The sequence below is a fragment of the Schistocerca serialis genome, chromosome 1 (assembly GCF_023864345.2).
Source record: "Schistocerca serialis cubense isolate TAMUIC-IGC-003099 chromosome 1, iqSchSeri2.2, whole genome shotgun sequence".
NCBI classification, from domain to species: domain Eukaryota; kingdom Metazoa; phylum Arthropoda; class Insecta; order Orthoptera; family Acrididae; genus Schistocerca; species Schistocerca serialis.
Window position 1 is genome coordinate 1186855961 of NC_064638.1, and position 6562 is coordinate 1186862522.

The window sequence follows — 6562 nt, forward strand, 5'->3', positions numbered from 1 at the left end:
TGCTTTCGTTCCTTGATTAGGTGTATCCAGTCGAATTGAGTTACGCCACCGCGTTTGGTGGGAAGAAGCTGACCAATCGATGAGACGCTGCTCCACCCCAGTGCCAGCCTCTTACTTGTTATGATGTATTTTGTATGTCCAGTGTTCAAATGGGCTCTGAGCACTATGGGACTTAACTGCTGTGGTCATCAGTCCCCTAGAGCTTAGAACTACTTAAACCTAACTAACCTAAGGACATCACAAACACCCATGCCCGAGGTAGGATTCGAACCTGCGACCGCAGCGGTCGCGCGGTTCCAGACTGTCGCGCCTAGGACCGCTCGGCCACACCGGCCGGCATGTCCAGAGTGGAAAGTTTCTTAGCGTTCCACAATATTTTCATGAAATATGCTACATTCTCGTCCTTCATATTGGCAGCAGCATTGGGTCATCACCTCCACATACTTTTTTTGTAAGTAGAGATCTGTGGAGGGAGATCTATGTTTCACGGTCATTTGATCGCCACCCGAAGGGTCACGCGTCTTCCTACCACTGTTTGGGACTCCATCTTCAGACCACGAGTGGCGTACCGGGACCATCTGACCGCCGTGTCATCCTCAGAGGAGGATGCAGATAGGAGTGGCGTGGGGTCAGCACACCACTCTCCCGGTCCTTATGATGGTATTCTTGACCTAAGCCGCTACTATTCGGTCGAGTAGCTCCTCAATTGGCATCACGAGGCTGAGTGCACCCCAAAAATGGCAACAGCGCATGGCGGCTGGATGGTCACCCATCCAAGTGCCGGCCACGACCAACAGCGCTTAACTTCGGTGATCTCACGGGAACCGGTGTATCCACTGCGGTAAGGCAGTTGCCATATATAAGGAAACGATGGAAAATCTAATTGTGGATGTCGGTTGTGGATTTGAAATGCTGTCCTACTAATGAACTTCCAATATGTCTTATCACTGCCTACCAAGGGTCAGTACCACAAGACAGAGACAAAGTGGAAAAGGAAGAAATAAAATGTCATTCAAGAATGTCACCAACATATTCTGGAATTCAGAAGATGTAGGAAAGAGCTATGGAGAAAACAGAGAGAGAGAGAGAGAGATGAACAGAAGAATCTGGAAAGGAAGTACGAAATGCATAGGACAAAAAAATTAAAAAGAAAACAAGAGAAATGACACTGGAAAATGCAGAAAAAGTGAGGGAAGGTTAATATAAAGCACACAGGCATAGCAGAATTACAGAAAAATGGGGAGGAGTGTACAATATGGAAAATAACGTTTTTGTAATTTTTCTAAGGGAGAACACTTTCGCAATAAGAAAAACGGAAAGCTTTCTTCGTAGCATCTGTTTGGTGCAGACGGAAACACGGTTTGTTGATTTTGGGGAAAAGTAAGTGTGGCAGTTGCAATAGTGTGAACCATGGAGGTAGCTCACTACTTCCTAACTTTGTCATGCAACTTGTGTTGCTTAATTTGGCCAGCACTTGTGGCACCTTGTTGTTTCATTAACGTTTGATTTTTCGAACTCTGCAGATGACCAGATATTGTTACACTTTCTCCATACAGTCTTCTACACTTTTTGATACCTTCCCAAAATATTAGGGTCGTTTTGTAATGTGATTTGAGTTTTAGAGAAATTGGTTCACTATTAACTTTTATTGCGACTTTTAACAGTCATTAGAGCATATCAGTATATGTTAATCTCAGTCTTGACTTAGATTCGAAGATCCTTTACATGCTTTTCCATGGTTAGTCGACCGAGCAATAATAAATATGACCTGGTGAACACCTCTTCACCCGTATTTACGTCTGCATAAACAATCCGCAAGCCACCATATGATGGGTAGAGGAGAGAGTACGGTGCATCACTACTAGTTCAAAAATGGTTCAAATGGCTCTAAGCACTATGGTACTTAACATCTGAGGTCATCAGTCCCCTAGACTTAGAACTACTTAAACCTGACCAACCGAAGGACACCACACACATCCATGCCCGAGCCAGGATTCGAACCTGCGACCGTAGCAACCGCGTGGTTCCGGACTGTAGCGCCTAGAACCGCTCGGTCACCGCGGCCGGCTATCACTACTTGTCATTTCCTTTCCTGTTCCGCTAGCAAACAGAGCGAGGGAAAAACGACTGCCTGCATGCCTCCGTAAGAGCCCAGATCTCTCTCTAATCTTATCTTCATGGTTCTTAGAGTCGTTCAACAGTCAGCCACAAATGCCGGTTCTCTGAGTTTTCTCAATAGTGCTCCTCGAAAAGAACGTCGCTTCCATACCAGCGATTCCCATTCGAGTTCCCGAAGCATATCCGTAGTACTTCCGTGTTGTTCGGACCTACCGAAAAACCAGCATTCGTATGGGGCGATTTCAACAATCGACATTTTAAATAACTGGGAGTATTCGTACGGAACGATTTCTAGTGGAACGACCACATAAAACTAACCGCAGCAAAGGCAGACAGAATTGTTGGAAGCTTGTTGTCCTCTCTATGGCGGCGTTATCGCTGTGCACAGCGGCCAAACTCAATGATCAGTTATATTAAGAATTCAGAGAAAAGAACGAGTCTTGCGCTCGCTCATCTTGTATGTTCAAACATTTATTTTATAACGATCATAGCACTTACGCTCGTCGACTTTGATCCAGAAGTAGAAACAAACTTCAAACCTACAAAGGATGTAAAAATGTAACGTGTTGTATATAAACAGGCTGAGTTAACGATTCTAAAATAATTGCTTCAAGCAATCATACTGTATTTAAAATATCTGGGAGTATGCGTACGGAGCGATTTCAAGTGTAACGACCACATAAAACTAGTATTAGGAAAGGCAGACGCCAGACTGAGATTTATCGGAAGAATCCTCAGGAGTTGTAGACGACCCGCGAAAGAGGAAGCTGACACTGTTCGTCAGTCTGGGACCATTGCCAGACAGAATTGCTAGAAGAAATAGAGATCCAAACAAGAGCAGCACCTTTCGCGACATGCGTTTAGTAAGAGCGAAAGCGTCGCGGAGAATCTCAGCCAGCTCCAGTGGCGGCACTACAAGATAGACGTTGTGCATCGCTGTATGGTTTACGGTTAAAATTACGAGAACCTACGTTCTTAGAAGATTCAACCGACATACAAAAATGGTTCAAATGGCTCTGAGCACTATGCGACTTAACTTCTGAGGTCATCAGTCGCCTAGAACTTAGAACTAATTAAACCGAACTAACCTAAGGACATCACACACATCCATGCCCGAGGCAGGATTCGAACCTGCGACCGTAGAGGTCGCTCGGTTCCAGACCGTAGCGCCCAGAACCACATAGCCACTCCGGCCGGCCAACCGACATACAAGTTGCGACAATAAAGTAATGATACTGATGTGAAAAAAAATGTTGCTTACCGATTTAGTCAAGTTTAGTGTTGTCTCCTTCAAAGTAGTTCCCTTCTGATTGCACACACTTTTTCCTGCGCTTCTTGCATTGATGATAATATTTCTGGAACTCATCTTCTGTAACATCCTCCAAGACCCTCGTCACAGCTGTTTGGACATCTTGTGTTCTTTGAAAAATGGTGCCCCTTGACCGCCGTTTTGACTCTTGGAAATAGAAAAAAGTCGCACGGAGCGATATCTGGTGAATAAGGTGGCTGTGGTAGCCCTGAAATTTGTTTTGAGGTTAAAAATTGCTGTCCTGACAGAGCAGTATGGGATGGCGCATTATCGTGATGCAGAATCCAGTTATCAGCAATGTTGACATGGACACGAAGAACTCTTTTACGAAGTCTTTCTAAAATTTATTTGTAATAATATTGGTTAACTGTTTGTCCAGGATCAGATCATATAAGTTCATGCACCCTGGCCAAGTTGACATCCGCCCGTGAGGTTGATGGTCCTCCAGTGCGGTCTTCATCTTCAACATTTGTTCTGCCTTCACTAAACATTTTATGCCAACCAAAAACTTGAGTTCTTGACATAACCTCCTCTCCAAAAGCCTTCTTAACCTTACAGTGAGTTGTCGTTGCGTTTTCACCCAATTTAACGAAAAAAGAGATGGCATAACGTTGCGCAATATTATGCGGTTCCATTTCCGTGACGAGAGACACAAACACGTGTTAACTTATTACAGCACAACTCATGACTGAGCAGTTGCATCGATGTGCCGCTTGGACTAGAAGCAGGTTATAGACCAAGGTCAAAGATATTGTGCCTACGCAAGCGCAGGATTGCCACATCTTGCAAAGAAAATCAGTCTCATTACTTTATTGTCGCACCTCGTATTTCTTCCACCTACGCGTATCTAGCGAAAACATCAAGAAAGTAAAAGTTGTAAAGTTTAGAGCTCAAATGTAGGTTTACCAGCAATCTTTATTCCCAAAGACCATTCATGACTGGATGAGGAAAGGGCGAGGGTAAAATGACACACAGTCACGTACAAAGTACTCGTTGCCACACACCAAAATGTACATGTAGATTTAAGTATTTAAGCTTCCTTGCCCCTGATAGGCGCAACCTTTCCTTGTTTCGACGAACATAAGTAACCTGACAGACAGCGTGAACATCAATCTGCTACTGTTTGCTGATGCGGGAAAGTATCGTCGTTGAGTGACGGTAGGTTTCTATTTGGTGTGATGGATTACAACTTGCTTCAAAGGTGGATAAATGTAAGTTATTGCAGATGAGTAGGTAAAACAATTCTGTAATGCTCGAATTCATTGTTAGTGTGCTGCTTGTCACAGTCATGTCGATTATTTATCTAGGCGCAAAATTGTAAAGCGATGTGAAGGGAAACGATCACTCAAGGACGGCAGTCGGGAAGGCGCATGGTTGACTTCGGTTTATTGGTAGAATTTTAGGAAAGTGTAGCTCTCTGTAAAGGTGACGGCATGTAGAACACTTGCACGAGCCCATTGTTGAGTGTTTGGGATCCCCAACACGGTCGGATTAAAGAAAGACAGCGAAGCATTTCAGATACGTGCTGCTGATTTGTTGCCGGTAGATTCCATCAACACGCAAGTGTTATGGAGATGCTTCGTGAACTCAAATGGGTGTCACTGGAGGGAAAACGATGACAAACTGACTTGAGAAAGATTCTACTCCCGCCAACGGGTATTTCGCTGAAGGACAGCGACGACAAGCTACTAGAAATTAGGGTTCAATTCGGAGCATATAAACAATCGTTTTTCTCTCGCTCTACTTGCGGGTGGAATAGGAAAAGAATCGATTAGTTGTGTTACATGGTACCCTTCGTCATACATCGTAAGATGGCTTGCGGTGTATGTACGTACATGTAGATGTAGATTAGACACTCATTTACGTAGAATTCACGGCAGAAAGAATGAATAGCTGCGACAAAAGGCTAAGTTTTTATCGTCACCCGAAACTGTAGGTGTTCTGAATAAGGTGAAATAAATGGAGCACGACAGAATGCGGTTGTATTTCTTCAGTTTCGCTAAGCTGATGCAACCTGGAAGTAGGACAGCGCATTTATCCTTGCATCAGACAACATTCGCGCTTTCTACGCTTCCGATTACTTGCAAAGTCCAGTGTTTCGCACGATTTGCCCTCGGTTGTTAGTAACTATACCCTAAGCATTTCACTCGGTGAAATACTTCTGATGTCATCGCTGGCAGACGTTACAGACTGTCGACTCATGTAGCAAGTTACAGACAGTAAACAAGGATAAGAAAGGGAAGATTGAACTTAGCATTCCGTCGATGTCAAGGTCATTAGGAACGGAACACTCGAAACTTCCTGACAGATTAAAACTGTGTGCTGGACCGAGACTCGAACTCCGGACCTTTGCCTTTCGCGGGCAAGTTCTCTACCAACTTAGCTACCCAAGCACGACTCACGCCCCGTCCTCACAGCTTTAATTCTGCCAGTATCTCGTCTCCTACCTTCCAAACTTTACAGAAGCTCTCCTGCGAACCTTGCAGAACTAGCACTCCTGAAAGAATGGATATTGCGGAGACATGGCTTAGCCACAGCCTGGGGGATGCTTCCAGAATGAGGTTTTCACTCTGCAGCGGAGTATTTAAAGATAGTAGGTCAGGGGGCAGAGTGGGCAGGGGTCGTACTTGGAGGCCTGGCCACGGTGTCCCCGTCTCCTGACAGGATAAGGGAGAGGCAGCGGGAAGGAAACATTGTACACCAACTGAGCTACCCAAGCACGACTCACGCCCCGTCCTCACAGCTTTACTTCTGCCAGTATCTCGTCTCATACCTTCATATCAGCGCCCACTTCGCTGCAGAGTGAAAATTTCATTCTGGAAACGGAACACTCGCTCAATCGTCCACGCAACTGGAAAGAAATCGTCTGTGGCTGTTGTAGGAGTTATCGTAGCGTTCTATGGAAGTGATACGAACTACATTTCAATGCTCATCACGAATTAATAATGAATAATTAAAATTTAAATGTGTAATTATTTGCTAAATACACAAACAGCCATTAAAATTGCAACAGCATGAAGTCAGCGTGCACCAACCGTCTTACTGGCATGCTGTGTACTACATGCATGAACATGCAAATGATTATCATTTCAGCGCAACAAATCACGAAGGTGTAATATTATTTGCATCATGTAT

The 6562-nt window shown here is 44.5% G+C and overlaps 1 pseudogene; it reads right to left on the minus strand.

Annotated features, from left to right (window-relative positions):
- Nucleotides 1-738: 738 nt before the first annotated feature.
- On the minus strand, nt 739-855 carry LOC126426536 (5S ribosomal RNA; annotated as a pseudogene).
- Between the last annotated feature and the right edge of the window lie 5707 nt (nt 856-6562).